Here is a 20,468-nt window from a genome sequence, read left to right as displayed (position 1 = left end):
CCTCGGAAGTCGGAAGAGGAGGGTGCCGAGTGGCTGCGAACATCGAAAGGCAGCGTCAAGTTCTGCTTCCCGCGCTGACCGGCCCCGCTCGCCCACGCGTGCCCGGGGAGGCTGGGGGCCAGCCGAGGGGCGGGCGCGGGGCCGGGGGCGCGGGGAAGTGAGCGGAAGTCGGAGCAGAGACCGCGGAAGGAGGGTGGCTGGCGGCGGTCGCGGCAGTCTCCGAGGCCGGTTCAGATTTGCTGTTTCCGCGTCAGCTTTCCTGGTTTAAGACTAGAGTGTGGCCGCGCTGTGCTTTTCTGTAGAAAGCAACGGTCGAGAGTGCCTCTCGGGTGTAGTGCTCCGATCGGAAAGGCGGGAGCTTGGTGATCAAGGGGTTCAGTGCGGCTCAGCCGATTCCTCAACCTGCCCCTCAAGGGCTCCCCGTTCTGAAAATGAGTTCTTCATGTCTGCGGTCCCCGTGTTGGAAACCTGCAGAGGATGTTGCGGGGGGAAGGGAGGGCTCAGTCTTCCAGGCCGAAGGTGCGTGTGAGCAGGAGTGAGCCTCCATGTGCGATGAGGGTCTTTGTTCCAGGAGCCCCCCCTTCCCAAACCTCCAGTGAGTGGTGGGGTGAAGGGTTAGGGCTGCATGAAGGCGGGGCAGCTTGTCTGAGTTCAAAAGAGCAGGTGATCCCCAGGGAAGCCGCAGCCCCCAAGTGCTGATTATCTTAAAATGGTCCAGACCCCTTGCCTCCCGTGCCTGTGTCCCGTGTCCTGCCCGTGGTCATCTCCTGAGAAACTTCTCGTTAAATAGTGACGTGTATTGCATTTGTTCTCCTTTCTTGCCTGTCATTCTCTGCTCCCAAGCCCAGGTTACAAGCTCATCCTTTTGTTTCTGCTTAATTTGATTGGATGTTTCCCCTTATTCTTTGACTCTCCAGTCTCCCTCGGGCCTTTGGACATCTCACAGAAGGCAGTGTTGAGAGCCCAACTCTGGAGACGGACTTGGGTTGAATCTCAGCTCCACCACTAACTAGCTCTATGATTTGAGACAAATTACTTAAATCTGTCTACGCTGCCGCTTCCACTGCTGTAAAATGGACATGATACTAACACCATCTCAACAAGGTTGACTGGAGGATTGAAGGAAATGATCATGTAGTTTATCTAGTCTTATCTATCAGAGTCATGAGCCCCCTTACTCCTAAGCTACCCTTGCTATCTCCCCTTCCGCACCCCTTTACTTTGCCACCTAACTCATTAAACAAGGGGTTGCTTGACATGTTTTCTCTGTGTATAGAGAGCTTGTTTCCTCAGCCTGCTTTTTAAGTTCTTTAAACATTGTCACTTTTATTTCTGTGTATACTCAAGGCACCAATTTGGTACATTGCACATAGCTTGTATTTAATGTGTTTGTTGATTGAGTGATTAATAAAATCTCACTGATACCTAGAGAGAGATTTTTCTAGAATATTTGAATTTATGGAAAAGGAAAACTTCATGGGACAGGGTAAGTAGAAGAAAATTTGACATATGAAGTTATCTTGTTAGTTTAGGACCATAAAAATGTATCATATATAATAATCTCAATTATATAAGGAAAACTGCAAAAAAGACAATTGGAAGTGAGCATGCCAAATGTTAGAGTTGATGCCCTGGTCTAGTAGGATTATGAGTGGGGTTTTTTCTCTTGCTTTATAATTTTTAGTCCTTTCCAACTTTTCTACAGTCAGTGTGTATTATTCTGCTACTCAGGAAAAGTACTTAAATTATACCTATAATTTAGTTGATAAAAATGATCATATTTTGTTTTTTTGGGTTTTTAAAAAATTTTTTTTAATGATCATATTTTGGGTAGTTAGAGATGGAGGGGGAAAAAAGAAATCCTGAGAATAAAAGCAACAGTTTTCTTCTAAGTTTTTCATCATTTTTTTTTCAGACCAGCTAATATTTTCTGATTTGTGGTAGAAAATCAACTCATCAATTTGAAATGTAAAGACATTCCCTTTTCAGTGACCAGGATACTTGTCTTGCGTATTTAAGGGACTTCCCTTGAAGTATCAAGATCCCAGGCGGGGAGCCAAAATCATAGAAGGGTTCATGTTAAATCCAGAGTCAAGGCAGTGTGAGTGGAATGGTCTTAATGGTTATTTCAACCAAGCTGTAATGGTCTAGTGAACTTTGACCTAACCAGTGATTTTCTTTTTTGGCTTAAAGATGCAACCAGTGCCCTCTTGCTTGTATTACTGTAACACTTTTTTTGTTTTTTAATTTCAAAATTTACAGTTTACTTCAAAAAGAGTTGCCATCCATTTTTATTGAAAATTAAGATGACACCTTGATTTATCTGTGCACAGAGTCATTCATTCAACAAAAATTTGCCAAGCACCTATCCAGTGCCAGGCTCTGTGCTGATGCTGGGAACACTGGGCAAGACCTGGTCCTTATCTTCCAGGAGGTTAGCGTCTAGTTGATGGGCATGCATATATAAACAATGATGTAGAGAGAATTATCTCAGGGGCTTTGGTAGTTCCCTGGGTAGACAAACTCACAGCAGCCAGTGAGACACTAAGGAAGAGCCAGTTCTAGTGGCAAAAGAGGACAGCAAGAAGGAGGAGGCAGGAAAAGCCTCATAGAAAACTAGTTATCTGGGCTGGTTATGGCTCTAGCTTGTAAGCGGGTAGTCCTTCCTAATATGAGACTATTATTCTTTTCTGTACTTTGCCCTAATCATGTCGTCTTATACATTAGCCATCTGATTACATTCTCTGATACATTAAGGGTATGCTTTGTGATTCCTTCTTTCATTGATAGGTCCAGTAAGTTTACAACATTCAAATCCTATTCCGTGGACTGGCCAAAATTTAAAAATATGTAAGTCCTTTTATCAAGTATGATTGATACTGATAAAACACATTAAACCTTACATTTTTTGTTTTTACTTAAAGCATATTATTGTACATTCATTCCCCAGTCTTTTTGGTCTTGGGCTCACTATGTGGATCCTCTGATTGAAATTACTCATTGTTTTTTTTTTTTTGCATTAGCTCCACTCTTGATACATTGGGTTTAGGATTTCCAGCCTTTGTTTTTCTGTAGTGGGCAAATTGCTTAAAGACACTTGTAAAACATATCAGTGTGGAGTTCTTTTAGACTTTACAATTTCTTTCCTCATCTTTTACTTTTTCTAGCTCGCAACTAATTTGACATCAGTTTTTATTATTTATTTTTTAGTGACCTGCCTTTATAAAGTCTTTTCAAAGCATTCAACTTCATTTTTATATTATTTTTCATGTCTGTTTTTTTTATTTGTTTGTTTGTTTTTTTTTTTTTGCACTCATACTTCATTATTTAATGGGCATAAATACATTTTAGAATAAACTGACTCTAAGCACACAATTCAACTGTTGTGTATTGTTTCATCTTTAAAATGCTAGTCATGACCCAGTGACTTATTTCAGCCCAGTAAATTGATATGAAGACCTACAATTTGAAAAATGCTGCATTAAAGAATAGCCTCGTAGTATTCGGTGCACCTGGCTGCAGTGGGGTTAGAGAGGAATAGAGAGTGAAGGTTAATCCAGGGAGTTGGTTAAGCAGTGTTTCATTAAGAGGGCTTCTACTGTATTAAAACTTTGTTGCATTAACTTTATGGGCCAACCACTAGGGTTTGGAAATTTCATTGCACTCAAGTTTGGGCTGTTATGGTTTGAGTTTTAAAGAAACCTGGCCTGGATCTGAAACTCTCAAGCTTAGAGTTAGGGCTAATGGCCCACAGAGTTTGTGTTATATATTTAACCAATCATAACTGAGCCATTTGATTATATCCTTTTCAGTGGATAAACAAGGTGATTAATTGATAAAATGTTTAAGCTAATCTAAGAGAACATCTTTCCTAGTTTATGACAATATCAGGGGCACTTAAGAATCTCCACTTAAGTCTTAGCCTTGTATTCTCTCCAGGGACACGGGACTTGAAGGATGTTTGATGGAGCCAGAAGAGGATATGACCAGCAAGAATATTTGTTTAAACTGAAATCGAGACCTTCCTTCTCTTCAATGGAGACTCCCAGATACACAAGCTATTGGGGGCTATCCTACCAGAGAGCACAGTAAAGGCAGGTGGGTATTTTCCTGGATTGATAGCTTTAGTTACCCTGGTCTGCAGGACTAGCTCTCAGAAGTTTACCTCTTTTCAAAATGCCTGTCGTTCAGTGAAGATGGGGCCATTGAAAGGATGGACTATTTGTGGCAAAATATTTGGGAATCTCCACCTGTGACTTAGGTACTTCTATCCTCTTTTTAATGAGGGCACACAGTGTGACAGCCTTCATTTTTGAGGATGTCAGGCCGGAACCTTAAAAGTAGGTTTGGTGTGGAGATTGCTGGGAAAGAGGGCTGGTGAGGGATGCACCCTCGGCACGTCTCCTGGCTTTGCTGGCTGTTTTTCTGAATCTTTTAAGATGGAGCTCCCTCTTGTAATTATGGAGAGGACACAATAACATCAGAGAGAGAAGCCAACCATTTCTTCAAACAGGGCCTAATGAGGGGTCATCACAATTGTGTGGTGAAACTATAAACTCACATTATCAATGCAAGTAGAGTGACCAGGCTCTCAGGGTTTGATTCATGCCAGCCAGACTCACTGAAGTCTCTTGAATGAACAGAATGCCATTATTGTCTGACATGCAATGAAGATGCCAAAGGGGACATTCATCTCCAGTGACCAGAAGACTCATGTATGTTCTCCAGGACCCTCACTACTAAATCCTGGGTACTTGGGTAACCACCCTAGTAACAGAAAGTTGTTTGGTGATCTTAAAATCGTAAGAGAGAAATGGATGGTGTTGTGGGTTGAATTCTGCCCACTCTAAATTCATATGTTGAAATCCTAACTCCTGGTACCTTGGAATGTGACCTTATTTGGAAATAGAGTCATTGTAGATGTAATTAGTTAAGATTAAGAGTGGAGTGGCCCCTAATCCAATGTGACTTGTAGCCTTATAAAAAGGGATAGGATCAAACTTAAGTTATTATCAACTTAAAATAGACTATTATAGACACAAACCATTATACGTAAGCCCTTGTAGTAACCACAAAGCAAAATCTTACAGTAAATACACAAAAGAGAAAGAGAAAGAAATATAAGCATAGCACTAAAGAAAGTCACCACAAAGAAAGTGATCAAGAAAGGAAAGAAACAGAGAGGCACTACAAAAACAGCCAGAAAACAATGAACAAAATGGCAATAAGCACATACCTATCAATAATTACTTCAAATGTAAATGGACTAAATTCTCCAATCAAAAGACATAAAGTAGCTGAATGGATAAGAAAAACCCCCATTGGGCTAGCCCTGGTGGCCTCGTGGTTATTAAGTTCAGTGAGCACTGCTTTGGCAGTCTGGGTTCAGTTCCCAGGTGCAGACCTACATTGCTCTGTTAGTGGCCATGCTATGCTGGCAGCCCACATACCAAAAAATAAAGATTGGCACAGATATTAGCTCAGGGCAAATCTTCCTCAGGGAAAAAAAAAAAAAAAAGACCCATCTATATGCTGCCTGCAAGAGACTCATTTTTTTTTTTTAAAGATTTTATTTTTTCCTTTTTCTCCCCAAAGCCCCCCCCGGTACATAGTTGTATATTCTTCGTTGTGGGTCCTTCTAGTTGTGGTATGTGGGACGCCGCCTCAGCGTGGTTTGATGAGCAGTGTCATGTCTGCGCCCAGGATTCGAACCAACGAAACACTGGGCCGCCTGCAGCAGAGCGCGCGAACTTAACCACTCGGCCACGGGGCCAGCCCCAAGAGACTCATTTTTGATGTAAGGACACACAGGCTGAAAGTGAAGGCATGGAAAAAGACATTCCATGCCAATAGAAACCAAAAGAAAGCTGGAGTAGCTATACTTATATCACATAAAATAGACTTTAAAACAAAGACTGTAATAAGAGACAAAGGGATTGCATAATGATAAAGGGGTCAATCTAACAAGAAAATATAATATTTGTAAATGTTTATGCACCCAACATAGGAACACCTAAATAGATAAAGCAAATATTAACAGACCTAAAGGGAGAAATAGATAGCAATACATAATAGTAGGGGACTTTAATACCCCACTTACATCAATGGATAGCTCATCCAGACAGAAAATCAATAAGGAAACATCAGCCTTAAACCGCCTATTAGATTAGATGTACTTAACAGATATTCACAGCATATTCCATCCAAAAGCAACAGAATACACATTCTTCTCAAGTGCACATGGAACATTTTTCAAGATAGATTATACGTTAGGCTACAAAACAAGTCTTAACAAATTTAAGAGGATTGACATCACATCAGGCATCCTTTTTTGACCACAATAGTATGAAACTAGAAATTAATTACACAAAGAAAACTGGAAAATTCACAAATATGTGGAGATTAAACAATGTGCTACTCAACAACCAATGGATTAAAGAAGAAGTCAAAAGAGAAATCAAAAATACCTTGAGGGGCTGGATGGCGGTGCAGCGGTTAAGTGTGCATGTTCCACTTTGGCAGCCTGGGGTTTGCCGGTTCAGATCCCGGGTGCGACATGGCACCGCTTGGCAAGCCATGGTGTGGCAGGTGTCCCACAAATAAAAGTAGAGGAAGATGGCCACAGATATTAGCTCAGAGCCAGTCTTCCTCAGCAAAAAGAGGAGGATTGGCAGATGTTAGTTCAGGGCTAATCTTCCTCAAAAAAAAAAAAACAAACCTTGAGACAAATGAAAATGTAACATATCAAAATTTATGGGATGCAGCAAAAGCAGTCCTAAGTGGGAAGTTTGTAGTGATAAACACCTACCTCAAGAAACAAGAAAAGTCTCAAATAAACAACCTAATGTTACACCTCAAGGAACTATAAAAAGAATAAATGAAGTTAGTAGAAGGCAGGCAATAGCAAAGACTAGAGCAGAAGTAAATGAAACAGAGACTAGAAAGGCAATAGAGAAGATCAATAAAACTAAGAGCTGGTTCTCTGAAAAGATAAACAAAACTGACAAAGCTGTTGCTAGACTCATTAAGAAAAAAGGACTCAAAATCAGAAATGTTGGATTTAATTAGTCTTTGGGTGATGAACATAATGTAATCTACACAGAATTTGAAAAATATCACAATGTACATCTGAAAGTTATATCATGTTGTAATCCAATGTTACTGCAATAAAAATAAATAAATAAACAAAAAAGAAATGAGAGAGGAGATGTTACAACTGATACCAAAGAAATACAAAAGATCATAAGAGACTAGTATGAACAACTACACACTAACAAATTGGTCAACCTAGAAGAAATGGATTAATTCCTAGAAACACAGAACCTACCAAGACTGATTCATAATGAAATAGAAAATCTGAGCAGATCAATTGCTAGTAAGGAGATTGAATCAGTAATCAAAAACCTCCAAAGAAACAAGAGTCCAGGACCAGACAGTTTCACTGGTGAATTCTACCAAACATTCAAAGAAGAATTAATACCAGTCCTTCTCAAACTCTTCCAAAAAATAGAAGAGGAGGGAACTCTTCCAAACTCATTTTATGAGGCCAGCATTACCCCGATACCAAAACTAGACAAGGATGCCACAAGAAAAGAAAATTACAAGGCAATATCTCTGATGAACATAGATGTAAAAATCCTCAACAAAATATTAGCAAACCTAATTCAACAACACATTAAAAGGATCATACATGGTGATCAAGTGGAATTTATTCCAAGTGTGCAAGGATGGTTCAACATCTGCAAATCAGTCAGTGTGATACACCACCTTAACAAAATGAAGGATAAAAATCATATGATTATCTCAATAGATGCAGAAAAAGCACTTGACAAAATTCAACATCCATTTATGATAAAAATTCTCAATAAAGTGGGTATAGAAGGAATGTACCTCAACATAATACAGGCCATATATGATAAGCCCACAGCTAACATACTCAACAGTGAAAAGCTGAGGGCTTTTCCTCTAAGATTAGGAGTAAGACAAGGATGCCCACTCTCACCACTTTTATTCAACATGGTATTGGAAGTCCTAGCCAGAGCAATTAGGCAAGAAAAAGAAATAAAAGATCTAAATTGGAAAGAAAGATGTGAAACTGTCAATATTTGCAGATGACATGATATTATATATAGAAAACCCTAAAGACTCCATCAAAAAACTATTAGAACTAATAAATTCAGTAAAGTTACAGGACACAAAATCAATATACAGAAACCTATTGCATTTCTATACACTAATAATGAACTATCAGAAAGAGAAATTAAGATAACAATCCCATTTACAATTCCATCAAAAAGAATACAATACCTTAGGAATAAGTTTAACCAAGGAGGTGAAAGACCAGTATATTGAAAACTACAAGATGTTAATGAAAGAAATTGAAGAAGACACAAATAAATGGAAAGTTATTCTGTGCTCATGGATTGGAAGAATCAACATTGTTTAAATGTTGATACTACCCCAAACAATACACAGATTCAATGCAATCGCTATCAAAACTCTACTGGCATTTTTTCACAGAAATAGGACAAAGAATCCTAAAATTTGTATGGAACCATAAAAGACTTCAAATAGCCAAAGAAATCTCAAAACAGAAGACCAAATCTGGAGGCATTACACTCCCTGATTTCAAAGTATATTACAAAGTTATAGTAATTGAAGCAGTGTGGTATTGGCATAAAAACAGACACATAGATCAATGGAACAGAATAGAGAGCCCAGAAATAAACCCATGCATATATGGTCAATTAATTTAGGACAAAAGAGCCAAGAATATACAATGGGGAAAGGACAATCTCTTCAATAAATGGTATTAGGAAAATTGGACAACCACATGGAAAGGAATGAAACTGGACCACTATCTTACACCACACACAAAAATTAACTCAAAATGGATTAAAGACTTGAACATAAGACCTGAAATCATAAACATTCTAGAAGAAAACACAGGCAGTAAGCTCCTTGACATAGGTCTTGGCAATGATATTTTGAATCTTTCACCAAAAGCAAAAGCAACAGAAGCAAAATAAACAAGTGGGACTACATCAAACTAAAAAGCTGCCAAGAAAAAGAAACAATCAACAAAATGAAAAGGCAACCTACTGAATGGGATAAAATTGCAAGCCATATTTCTGATAAGGGGCTAATATCCAAAATATGCAAAGAGCTCATACAACTCAATACCAAAAAACAAACAATCTGATTAAAAAATGGGCAGAAGATCTGAATAGATATTTTTCCAAAGAAAACATAGAGAAGGCCAACAGGTACATGAAAAGATGTTCAACATCATTAATCATCAGGGAAATGAAAATCAAGACCACTATGAGATATCACCTCACTTCTGTTACAATGGCTATTATCAAAAAGACTAGAAATAACAAGTATTGGCAAGGATATGGAGAAAAGGGCACTTATGCACTGTTGATGGAAATGTAAATTGGTGCTGCCACGATGGAAGTTCCTTAAAAAATAAAGAAAATAGAACTACCATATGATCCAGCAATTTCACTTCTGGATATTTATCTGAAGGAAACAAAAACACTAATTTGAAAAGATATACGCACCCCTATGTTCATTGCAGCATTCTTTACAATAGCCAAGATATGGAAACAACCTAAGTGTTCATCAGTTGATGACTGGATAAAGAAAATGTGATATATGTATAATGGAATATCACTCAGCTATAAAAAAAAGTAAAATATTGCCATTTGTGACAACATGGATGGAACTTGAGGACATTATGCTAAGTGAGGTAAGTCAGACAGAGAAAGACAAAGACCATCTCTCTTATATGTGGAATCTAGAAAAAATATATTTAAAAAAACCCAATAAGATCATAGATACAGAGAACAGATTGGCGGTTGCCAGAGGTGGGAAGAGGGGTGTGGGAGAAATGAGTAAACTGTTTTTGTTTTCAGTATAAATAAATTGAATTAAAAAAATAATTTTATTGTTGAACACAAAGTAGCCTTAAATAAAAACTCCCCCTCAGATTCAGAGTTTAATTAAACATGATTATAAAAATGTCAAAAGCAAAATCTAGTTCTGTAAACTGGAGTGAAATTTAATAAAATGTTAATCTAGTTATTCTAAGTGGTAGAAACAAAAATAACATTGTTTTTTGAGTATTACATGTTTGTTGTAGAAGAATCAAGAAATACCACAGATAGGCAAACAAGAGGACATAATAAACTAACCAGAACTCCAGCTGTTTCATAACTGTTTCAACTTGGAAATATTCTTCCAGATTTTTGCCTGTGTGTGTAAATATTAAAAAATAAATATTTTAAAATTTATAATTATACATTTAGACGTAGGTAAATACATATCTAAAACTTACATTTTTCCCTAAACAATATAATGTAAACAACTTGATATGTAAGTACATATACTTCTCCGATATCATCTTTGTAATTAAAAAAAAAGGAAAATTTGGACAGAGACACACCCACAGAAGGAGGATGCCACGTGAAGATGAAGGCTGAGATCAGGGTGATGCCTCTATAAGCGAAGGGACACCAAAGATTGCCAGGCAACCACCAGAAGGGAGGAGAGAGGCGTGGAATGGATTCTTCCTCATGGCCCTCGCTCAGAGGGAACCCGTCCGCTGACACCCTGATCTCAGGCTTCTGGCCTCCAGAACTTTGAGACAATAAATTATTTAAGACACCTAGTTGGTTTAAACTTCGTTACAGTAGCCCTAACAAATGAGTACAGATGGTTTTGCAGACTATTTCACACTGTGGAGCTTGACAAATTACCCCATAACCCTATCTAGTGACCAGATTATCTGTAATTCCTAGATATAGTCTTTGTCCCTTGGGCAGTACTGGAAAAACACTGCCCAAATTTTGGTCTTTGGGTTTCCTTTTCCAAATCTAAGAACACCTTCCTTCTTGGGTTTATACGTTCTTCCTTCTGACAGGTTCCTACCATTTATTATATCTCAGTCCCCTTTGTCACACTCTGGTTATGACCCACAGTATGCCGATGTTGCCCCCGCCAAGCATTTACACACGCTCCCCAGACTATTCTCAGTTTTAGTGAATAGAAGAATCATCTGCGGGCTGCTGATTTAAAAAAAGAAAAAGAAAAAAGAACAAGGAAGAAAGAAAGAAACAAACAAAAGCAGACTTATGACCCTGCCTCTCGAAATTTTGATTTCTAAGTTTGTGGTGAGACCCAAGAATAATCATTTTAAATAAGTACCACGGGTGCTGTCAACCTCATGGATCATCTCTTGATTCTTACCAGCTTCTTTTTTAGAGCATGATCTAAATTCCCAGCTCTGGAGACAGCCAGCTTGATCCAGCTTTAGTGGGTCCCGCTCCTAGCTTTGAGGCCTTAGGCATCCCCCTGCTGAGTTCAGAAGGAGAGTGGGTGTCCAAGCCAGGCCAATTCACTCATTCAACAACATTTTCTGAGCACCTGCTATGAACTAAATACTGTTCTAGGGTCTGGAGATACATCAGTAAAACCAATAGACACAAATCCCTTACATTCTAGCTGGGAGAAAACCGAAAATGAAACACTAGGTGAGCAGTACCATAGAAAAAAATAAGCAGGGTAGGGGATTGTGAGCGCAGAGGGTCTGCAGGCATCACAATTTTCAATGGATGTCCTGGGTGGACCTCACTGACAACATGACTCAAGTAGCCATGTGGCTCTCCAGAGGAAGAGTGTTCCGGGCAGAGGGGACAGCCAGTACAAAGTCGCCAGTCAGAGGCTGAGGACACCTGGCATGTTAACAGAAACAGAAGGCCAGTGTGGCTGGAGTGGAGTGAGAAGCGGAGGAGAGAGGCAGGGGCTGAGGTCAGAAGGGTCACAGGGGAGCCAGATCATGCCCTTAGTGGGCATTGCAAGGTCGTTGGCTTTTACTCAAGTGAGACGGGGAGCCATTGGAGGATTCTGAGCAGTGACATGATCTGACTTACATTTTTAAAGTATCACACAGGCTGCTGTTGGGGGACAGGAGCAGAAGCAGGGAGACTGGTTCGGAGATGCCTCCAGTAACCCAGGGGAAATGATGGCTAGCAGTAGGGTGGTAGGAGGGGAGATAGTGGGAGGTGGTTGGATGCTGGATATATTTCCAAGGTGGAACCAACCATTTGCTGACAAATTAGATGTGAATGTTGGAGAAGAGAGATGTCACGGAGGACTCTAATCAGGGTGAATCTTGGAACTCTTACTTGGAATGCTCATCAGAAGCATCCCCACATGAGGAAGCACATGACCCATATGTTGCTGGCAGCCATCCATGCCCCTGAGGAGAGCCAGCCTGAGGGTGGAGCCAGTGCTGGGTTTGGCAGGCGGAGTGGCAGAAAGAAATTGGCCTGAGGGCAGTGCTGAGTCACTGAGTCCACACCTGAAGCCTGATCCACTTCTGCACTTTCAGTTACAAGAGCTAAGAGTCCCCTTTGTTACTTTGTTACTTGTATCCAACACATGCTGACTGCTACTCTGACCCAGGCTCCCAGATGTCTCTCAGATGGCTATTTGCCTAAAGAAACTTCACCATTCCACCAGAGCTGGTCTTCAGACCTCAGGGAGGACTTTCCCAAAATGTTCTTTCTCATGCCTCCTCCCGCTCATTGGTCTCTTGGCAAACTGTAAGCCCCTTGGAGTGCTGTGTCAGGAGCAGGGCCAGACAGACCCAGCATGGCAGAAAGCCTGAAATTATTAGCACAACATCCCCGTTGGCGGTAGTAGTAGTGGTGGTATAGCCTGTATTTTACAAAGTTGAGAGCAGAGATTAAGGGGCTTACCCAGGATCAGAAAGTCCTCTATTTCAAATCTGAGATTGGTTTGTCTGATTAACCAATCACAATCCATCTGTCACAGAGAACTGAGTAGAGCTTTTCAAGAGGAGGCCCAATGGCTGCTTCCCTGACTGGCAATGTATTAGTACAGATACCACAGATCTAATCTTCAGCCTTTCAGACCCAATAACCACTGGGCCCCTTCACTCAGGGTGATTAAGCTGGAAAGGATTAATTTATCACAGCCAAACTTATAAGAGACTGATGTATTAATCAGCTTGTCAGATTACTGATAATAGGAGATGCTTCTCAAAGTTGATGACTTGTAGACTCTTGAATCTACCCCAGTTTGACCAACATTGCATTCACACTTACACTGTGAGACTTTAGATGATCATTTGACCAAAACAGTCATAAATGCAAATCCAGTCTGGGCATTGATATTACAGGGCATTACTTTGTAAAAAGGTGGCGACCCTGCTGATGCTTTGTTAAAATTTTTGTATTATCCTTAAAATGAAAACACAAAACTTTTAAATTATTCTGAGGAATTCATGGACCTCTGAGAATATGATTAAAGACTCTAATATGAAAAACAAAGCAAGAAGAGAAAGACTTTGTTTGAAAACTGGAGCTGGTTATGTATACAGGATGCTCTAAAGCAAGTCCACTCAGGAAACCGGATTGCAGATCAGAAGGCAGATTGGTGGGTGTAGAATATGAACAGAGGGAGTTGGCTGTCCTCGGGGATCACAGCCTGCAGACAAGGGTAGCTAGTTATCCTATCTGCATTTGCTCTGCAAGGATTTCTAGGACTCTACCAGTCACGGAGAACAGAGCTCCATCTTTTTTGCATTATGGTGGAGAAGCACTGACAAATTATTATCCACCAACTTCCCTTTTCCTAGACTTCACCTTGAATCCATGAAGGCTCCGTGCCAATGCATCATTTCTAGGGAAATGGAATTGTGCTCTCCTCCAGACAAGGAAGGGACTAGGACCAGAAGGGTGGAACACCAAAGTGCATGCTCTTTCTAATTAGCACGTTGCTAGTTTCTGTCATTGGACTAAAATTATGAGGCACCCGTATATACTATAGGAATGGTAAAAGCAACTTTTTGATCTCTCCCAATTTTGTCTACAGCAGACTCTGAGAATGAGCATTCTTCTTCTTCTTTTTTTTTTTTTTGTCGAGGAAGATTAGCCCTGAGCTAACATCTGCTGCCAATCCTCCTCTTTTTGCTGAGGAAGACTAGCTCTGAGCTAACATCCATGCCCATCTTCCTCTACTTTATATGTGGGACGCCTGCCACAGCATGGCTTGACAAGTGGTGCATAGGTCTGCATCCAGGATCCAAACCAGCAAACCCTGGACCACCAAAGCAAAACATTCAAATTTAACTGCTGTGCCACTGGGCTGACGTCTAATCATTCTTTTCAAACGACTTCTCCCAGTGTTCTTTGCCTACTCCTATTTTGGATCTGCCTTTGACCAACCCTCCCTTTTCCCTCCTCCAGCCCCAGCTGAGTCAGTGCTAGGAACTAGGCAGAACCCACCGCCCATTGCCACGTACTCCCTCCTGGCTCCAGAACCAGATTGGACTAGAGCCAGACTCAGCGCTGGGCTGCCTCCAAGCAGGCTGAGAGAACGCATCCTGTTTCCAGGCAGCGATTCCAGCGGCAGCATTCAATTGCCATTCTTCCCCGGCCGGTCAGAGCCAGGCAAAAGCATGTAATCCCTTAGGCCACTTGGCAAATGCCTGCCTGTTCTCTAGCATGGTCAGAACAGGGGCAGGGGAAGTAGGGGGCGGGGGTGTTGTGCCTGGTCAGTTTAGAAGTGGGAGGGCTCCCAGGGAGCGTGCCCTGAACCCAGAGAGTACGCGGTCATTGCTGACCCTCCCTTACTTGTCTACCACACCCACTCGGTGCTGATGCCTGCGCAAGCGCCACCAGTGGCCCCCCAGCCAGGCTGGACTCCAGCTGTTGTCTTTACCTACCTACCGTTTCTTACTTATGTGTGCGCTTATCTTCCTCCCGAAGCTCAATGCTCATCCCATTTAGCTCCTCCTCACCAAATGCTACCCAACCTTTAAAAGCCACAGCTTAAATGCGCCTTCCAGAAAGCCTTTTATGATCTACAACCAGAGAGGATCCTTCCTTTTTTTGTCAACAGTCATACCCATTTTCCTGGACCTATCTTAAAACAGATAACCTTCTGATTTCTGTTGTTGCTATTGAGGTACATTGCTTATCTGTTCTACCAAGAAATAGGGTAGGACGTGAGGGCATGTCTGACTGCCTTTGTTTTTCCCATGAGGTTCTGCATGTTGTAGGGATGTAATATTGTTGAATGAATAATAGGTTGAAAGCATTGTACATGTGATACACAAATTACAGAAGACTAGATCCTTGACCCGTTTGCTTTCAGAAGCTGCCTCCAAGCAGAGCTTCCCTGAGATCTCTCTGAGCTCCCACACACCTGCAGCCAAAGGGGCTTCCTGCAGGGGAAGGGAGCCTCCAGGTCCTGAGCCAGCAGTGAGCCAGCGTCCCTTCTGATTGGCCAGTGCCTAGGCCACACCAGTTGTTAAACATATATCTTGAATATTAGCCCTGCCTCTGAGACAGGCGGCACCAACCAAGTGGCATAGACAAGACACTGGGTACAAGTGCATGTTATAGCAGTGAGACGTTCCCATTGTGTGTGAGGCACAGCCTGGATGTCAGGAGGGGGATGTGAGAGGGTGAGGGAGGTGAGTGTTGCTGGAAGCTGAAAAGCAGGGCGTGATGTCACCTTTCATTAGTAACTTATGTAACCTTCAACAAAAGAGCACGGGCCTGGCAGTGAGGAGACCAGAGTTCTAGTTCTGGTGCGGACACCTGTGCTTAGAACTTGGGCAAATCACTTCATCTTGTCACAGTTAATTCCCCTACACAACAGGGGCATGGTTGAGGCTTTAGGGAGACACAGGGTTGCTGGGTGCAGGTAGAAAGTCATGGCTGGAGGCTTGAGAATGGAGAGATCAAAGGGATAGTATTTATGTGCTGAGCCTTCCTGTGGAGGAAAGCATGCATTTTCTTCCTGTGCTTTAACAGGATATGTTTATAGGTTCTAGACCAAGCCTTGGAACTGAGTGTTGGGCAAAAGATGGAGAAAATAAATAGGTGTATGCAACATCAACCTGATCATGTGCCCTGAAGCATTTTTGCTTGAAGCGGGAAGTTTCTTGTCAGGTCAAGTCCCAATTAAACCATGCTTCTTTTTTTTGTGAAGACAGTTTTTGTCACTTAAGTTTTTTGTTATTTCTTCTCTTACTGGGCTCACAACTCATTGCCAGACGTGCCCAGTGAGCATGGAGTAGGTTATGTAAGTGTCTGGCACAGTTTAGTTTATTATCACTGCTTTTAGTATTTGGTAAAAAGAAAAATCATTTATTGGTTATATTTTTCTATGCAAATAGAATTGCTTAATAGAACAAAAGGAAATAGAGCAACTGTTACTAAATAACCCAAAAGCAGAAGCTGAGTTCCTTTCGCATGAGTATTCAACAGTGTTTCAGCCACACACTCTGGTCTTGGCAGCTCAGAATTGGGGAAGGCCTGAGCTGTGTGGAGCAATCAGAAGTGAAGATATATGAGATGCTGGAGGAATGCAGGCAGGAGGTCAATGTGTGGAGGTGGTATTGGGGATGAATCTTTTTTTTTTTTTTTTTTTGAGGAAGATTAGCCCTGAGCTAACATCTGCTGCCAATCATCCTCTTTTTGCTGAGGAAGACTGGCTCTGAGCTAACATCCATGCCCATCTTCCTCTACTTTATAGGGACGCCTGCCACAGCATGGCTTGCCAAGTGGCACCATGTCTGCACCCGGGATCTGAACCGGCGAACCCCAGGCCGCTGAAGCGGAACGTGCGCACTTAACCGCTGTGCCATGAGACCAGCCCCTTGGGGGTGAATCTTAAAGCAGAACCATTTAGTAGCCATGAGCGCCATTCACAAACTCAGTTAAAATCATGTAACAGAAACACATGTTGTGGAACTTCTAATTTCTCAGACACGCTGTGTTTCAGGAATCTTGAGAGCTTCCCATGGGAACTTTCTTGAAACTGGTTCTGTTCAAGACCAAACCCCTGACTGGCTGACCAGTAATATAATTTTCTAGATTTGGGAGACATTTGGAATCTGAGTCTTAAAAATAAGCATATTACAATAGCTTAGAATCTGGAACAGAGATTACAATTTTAACAAAATGCGCTTACATGTGAATTGTTATCATTGATAGACAAACACCAAATTTATCCAACACATAATTCCCAGCCTCTTTTTACACCATAAAAGCCATAAATACAGTACCCACTGGGAAATAAAGGCTGCAGGGTGAGCGGTAAGACAACTGATTGTTTCTCTGGCAAAGGGAATTTTTATAACTCGTTCATATGCTGCTGTATTAATGCTAAAACTTGCTGTTGGCTATTAATTATCCCCTACAAAAATTGGGTTTCTGTTTTTTTTTGTTCTTTTTGGGTTTTGTTTGCTGAGGAAGATTCACCCTGAGCTAACATCTGTTGCCAATCTTCCTCTTTTTTTTCTTGAGGAAGATTAGTCCTGCGCTAACATCTGTGCCAGTCTTCCTCTATTTTGTATGTGGGTCGCTGCCACAGGATGGCTGATGAGTGGTGTAGGCCCACACTTGCAATCCGAACCTACAAACCTGGGCCACCAAAGCAGAGCATGCAAACTTAACCACTACACCATGGGGCTGGCCTCTGGTTTCTGTTTTTAATCTTGATGGGAGAGCAGTTGTGATTGCAGTCTTCAGAGAAGGAGTAGTTGCAGAGAGAGAGTGGTGCTGACAGCTAGAGCCAGAGTATTCACAGGGCAGCTTGATTACATAAAAAGAGTTTAGAGGTGGAGGAGGTATTTTGATACATTTTGCCTCAGAAAATTAAGTTTTCTGATTACTTTTGTTGTTAAAATACAAGTGTATAAAATATGTGTCTGATTAATTTCATAATAAGAAGGCCACTGCCCGATTCTGCTTATACCAGTTATAAGCTGATGCTTTATTTTTACCTTAAGTTTGATGTTTTAAGAAAGATTTAAAATCTAAGTATTATAACTGAGGGGTGGCACAGACAATTATCTCCTTCAGGTCTCTGGTCAATGTCACCATCTCCATGAGGCCTACTTTGACCACCTTATTTAAAACTGTCATACCATCCCCACCCCCCACACTCTTTCTTTTCTCCATAGCGCTTATCACTTTCAACCTACTAATTTCCTCATTTATTATGTTTACTGTTTATTGTATGTCTCCTCCTACTAGAAAGTAACCTTCACAAAGGCAGGCTTTCCTGTGTTGTTCACTGATATATTTTTAGTGCCATCAACAGTGCCTAGTATATAGTAGGCAGACAGAAAACATTTGTTGAGTGATTGAATGACATCTATGTATCTACACTTTCGAATCCTTTTCTGTTCATAGAATACTGCCAACATCTAACAACCCTAAGGTGCATTTCTTAAAGGCAAAACCCTGTGGTTGTATGTGATCAAAGTCTAGTCAGAGAACTGACATTGGGCACAAACGTTTGAGCTCCAGTCGCTCCTTGAGCATTTCTCTGTATAGGACATAGGGAGAAAGTCCTCTCGGTTACTAGGAAGTCAAGGCAGCATGTAGATTTGTGGAGTACTCATTGCTGTGTACCCAGTGCTGAACCCACTGTTCAGTTCCCCAAAAGGAGAAGGCCCTCCCCGTGTCCTCAACAAGTTGGCCATCTGGCTGGGGAAGTTTCTATAGTGATGGCTATCTAAGTTCATGACTCTTATTAGCAAGAGGCTCCACCTAAGTTTGACAAAGGAACTGTGCCAGCTTGAGAGCTTTTTAAAGAAATCTCAAGTCAATGAAGATCATTAAAAGCACTTGCAACCACTTTCTCAGACCAGTAGCCAATCCCTTTGACCTGGTGACCAAAGATTTTTTTAAAATAATTGATTGTGCAGTGAGGCTGTGCTGAATATTTTCAAGGTGTCTCCATACCCAAGTGTGGTTGCAAGGAAGAGAGCTCAAATGTTTCCATGCTGTCCTCGACTTGCTGTAAGCAATTCTGTCTATTTAACTAAGACCCAAGTCTGTGCTTGACTCTTACCCTCGCTCACCAGTCAGAGCCCGCAGGTCCTCCTGAGCGAGTTCCCAGTTCTCTATAGAGTTCACTAGTGTACTTACCTGACTGATGCAGTCATCTGCTGGTCTCACTGTCTCTGGTTCCTCTACCTCCACTCCCTCCTGCTCACCAGAGCCAGATTAATCCTTCTAAATCATGGCTTTCACCTTATCATGCCCCTCTTGAGGAGTTCATTTTACAACAATGCATAGAACTAAATCCAAACTCCTCACCCTTGAATTTTAAGCCTTCTATCAAATAGTCACACCTGGTTGAGATGACCTCAGCTCCTACCCTTTGCCACAATGAACACTGTGCTCCAATCTGGTATCATTCCTCTTCTTTACCCTTCCACTTTCTCATTTTCCCTTTCCCGGTCCTTGCTCTCCATCTTTTTTGTTTGTTTGTTTGTTTTTGTTTTTGTTTTTTTTGGAGGAAGATTAGCCCTCAGCTAACTACTGCCAGTCCTCCTCTTTTTGCTGAGGAAGCCTGGCTCTGAGCTAACATCCGTGCCCATCTTCCTCTAGTTTATACGTGGGACGCCTACCACAGCATGGCCGCCAAGCAGTGCCATGTCCGCACCCGGGATCCGAACCAGCGAACCCCAGGCCGCCGAGAAGCGGAACGTGCGAACTTAACCGCTGCGCCACCGGGCCGGCCCCCCCTTGCTCTCCATCTTTATCCCCATCTCCTTGCCTTTATTTGTACCGTTTCTCATTCTTTCATCCATTCATTCATTAAATAGGTATTGAGCTTCTCCCATATACTAGTCAGTGTTTTGGGCGCTGAGTAAACAAACTCAGCAATTTGGATTATGCCCTCTCCTCTTCTTCCTCAATCCGAGGTCATCCAACCATACGCTGCCCTCAAGAGCCAATTCAAGCCTCACCTTCCTAAAGGTTTCCTGCCTGACCCCTCTGGACAATGGAAGGCGGCCAAGTGTAATGGTGTAAGAGTAAAAGCTTGGGAATCAGATAAATCTGGGTTGGAATTTTTGCTCTGCCACTAAATATCTGGAATTATTAGGAAAATTATTCAACCTTTCTAAGCCTCCCATTATCTATAAAATGTGAATCATAGTACCTCGTGGGTTTGTTGTGAGAATGAAGAGAGATAATAGTCAATGCTGATATTGCTGTTATTATCTTCTTCTCCTCTGAAACTTATAGCAGATAAACAATGCCTGGTCACTTAGGAAAGAGTGAATATTGCTTGTAATGCTTTCGTGTGTTTCATGAAACTCCTTCCTCGCTCAGTAGTACTTAAGGAGTGTGTGTGAATGTATGCACAGTAAGAGACGCCTTGCTGTTTCACTGTCCCTCTCCCATTGGATCCCCATTCCTCAGGGACACTGGCTTCTAGATATCCTTTCTATGCCACCTCCCTGTCAAGATGAACCCGTTCTGTGGACTGAAAGCCATCAAGATAGAAATGGAGATGCCTCTGTCTGATCTGGGGCTAATGAAAGAGGGAAACTTACACAAACTGGAGAGTGCCTGAATTTCCAGCTGGTGTTAAGTGGCCATAGCAAAGTATAACCCATGTCT

General features: G+C 41.6%; 1 long non-coding RNA gene across 2 annotated transcripts; it reads left to right on the top strand.

Moving 5' to 3' along the window:
* The first annotated feature begins 5 nt into the window (after nucleotides 1–5).
* On the top strand, nucleotides 6–19,682 carry LOC102148292 (uncharacterized). Of its 2 annotated transcripts, none has more exons than XR_011428544.1 (4): nucleotides 6–519; nucleotides 2,791–2,850; nucleotides 3,940–4,098; nucleotides 16,579–17,141. It is a non-coding gene; the product is annotated as an uncharacterized lncRNA (long non-coding RNA). The 2 variants fall into 2 exon arrangements; XR_011428543.1 differs by lacking the exon at nucleotides 16,579–17,141 and adding an exon at nucleotides 19,449–19,682 and having other exon boundaries at nucleotides 30–519.
* Nucleotides 19,683–20,468: the final 786 nt, after the last annotated feature.

This window comes from Equus caballus, chromosome 18, assembly GCF_041296265.1.
Source record: "Equus caballus isolate H_3958 breed thoroughbred chromosome 18, TB-T2T, whole genome shotgun sequence".
In the NCBI taxonomy this organism is placed as follows: Eukaryota; Metazoa; Chordata; class Mammalia; order Perissodactyla; family Equidae; genus Equus; species Equus caballus.
The sequence above is the reverse complement of the archived record's forward strand: the minus strand, read 5'-3'. Positions and strand labels throughout refer to the sequence as shown.